The sequence below is a fragment of the Coffea eugenioides genome, unplaced genomic scaffold, assembly GCF_003713205.1.
Source record: "Coffea eugenioides isolate CCC68of unplaced genomic scaffold, Ceug_1.0 ScVebR1_2836;HRSCAF=3938, whole genome shotgun sequence".
NCBI lineage: Eukaryota > Viridiplantae > Streptophyta > Magnoliopsida > Gentianales > Rubiaceae > Coffea > Coffea eugenioides.
The window spans coordinates 1-1,963 of NW_020863359.1; positions in this window are offsets into that span (position 1 = coordinate 1).

Consider the following 1,963-nt stretch of genomic DNA (forward strand, 5'->3'; position numbering starts at 1 on the left):
ACTCCACAAATCCACTCACTAACTCTAATTGAAGAGGTTTTATGGAGTAATTTCAAGGTTGGATGGTTAGTTTTGATGATTTGGAACAAGATTGAAGTGTTTTCTTCCTTGTGCTTGGAGTAAGAGAGAGAGAAAGAGAGCAAGAGAGGGCCGGCTTCATGGAGGATTTTTTTGAGGATTTTTGGGTCATTTTTGGTTATTTAAGTCAATGGTAAGAAAGGTCTTAAGGTAAGCCCAATCAAATGGTGACACTTGTCACCTTTTATTAACTCTCTACCTAACTTGTCTCTCTCATATCAATCCAAATTGCACCCTCCACTTATCTCTTAACACCCGATAAATTCATTCCAGTATTCAAAACTTAATCTAGTTGGCCGAATTTTTTCGAACTTTTCGCACTAGTGGGTCCCACGTCCGGTATACGCTCTTAATTCCTCAAAAACTAACCGATACTAGAAAAATCATTTAAAAGCTATATTTACTCATAAAATTTATTTGCACAATTTTTCGAATAAAGGAAAAGGTGGAAAACGTATAATTAAAAGAAATTAAAACCTAGAAATTAAGAAAATTACGGGTCCTCACAGCAACTGTCCTTGAGGATATCCAAGCTCTAAAAGAGATGTTTGATCATTGTTCTTTCTCTTTTATGTATAGATCAGGGAACAAGTGTGCACATGATATGGCATAATTAGCTATTAAACTAGTTAGAAATATAGTATGGGAATAGTTTTTCCCCATATGGCTCAAAATGAGGGCACGTGATGATGTTGAGATAGTTGCCTCTACTTTGTAAAGATGATCTTGTGTATCAACTGCTAATACAATGACTGCTTTTTTTATCAAAAAAACCTAAAGAGGAAAGCAAAATGAGAGGTATTGCTCCACTTACAAATCATAAAAAAATATACTAAGCATAGATAAGAAAAATTCATGATATCCAATCCTACTGTTAGGGTCATTTACTCATTATAAATTTAAAATCTTATTACCCTATGTCCTACAAGTTCACGGTTCATTTATTGAGTATAGGGGCAATAAGTATCGATCCCACAGGGACTTAGATGTGGCAATCACTTGAGTTTAGTCACTTACTTTATTACCTAGACAATAAAAGTTTAAGGAAGGAAAGACAAAAAAGTAAAATAGGTGCTACAACTTGGAATTGAGAATGGTTGGTGGAGTTGGAAAATAGAATCATAATGCTACATTTCATCAGAACAAATCATTTTCAAAATCAATTCCTATGTGAGAGAAAATAGAGCCACCAAATGCAGCTTCTACCTTTCTCTCGGATAGGCCAACAGAACAGGGCAGCAACTTTGCTGACTCACTACGGCTCACTCATTTCGAACCAGAACGTGAATTTTATACCGTTGGAAAGCTACAACTGTCTAGTTTTAAATGCCACAAATGGTACTCGATTTTGACATCTGTATAAAAAGATATGTTCGATCAAAGGGACATAGTTCAAGCTGTCCGAACACATTTTTCAGGTTTCTTCACATTTCGAAATTTCAGATTTTGCTCAATCAATTCAAATGATTTTTGGTAGAAACTTTCTACACATCATATACAACATATATACATCAGTCTCACAGTCATTTGAGCACCAAAAATTTGAAATATAAACAAGGCAAAACAGAACAGATTTCGGCCAGCATTCCCGCGCATTTTCCTTCGATATTTCCTTCGATTCTCTATCCATAATCATCTTAAACAACACTTCAACAACTCAAACCAAGCATTATATCATCATATCAGCCCATACAACCAAGGTGGAAATTCATAGAGCCCACTTTAACCAATCCAATTGATACGAAATATGGGCCGCTTATGGGCCATGTTTTGGGCTGCAAGAGATTGAATCTTTTAGTAATAGTTAGTAGTTTATTTTCCAGATTTCTATTTTATTTGCTAGGAATAAATTTGGTCCAAGACCTCATGTTGAGTTGGATCCAAT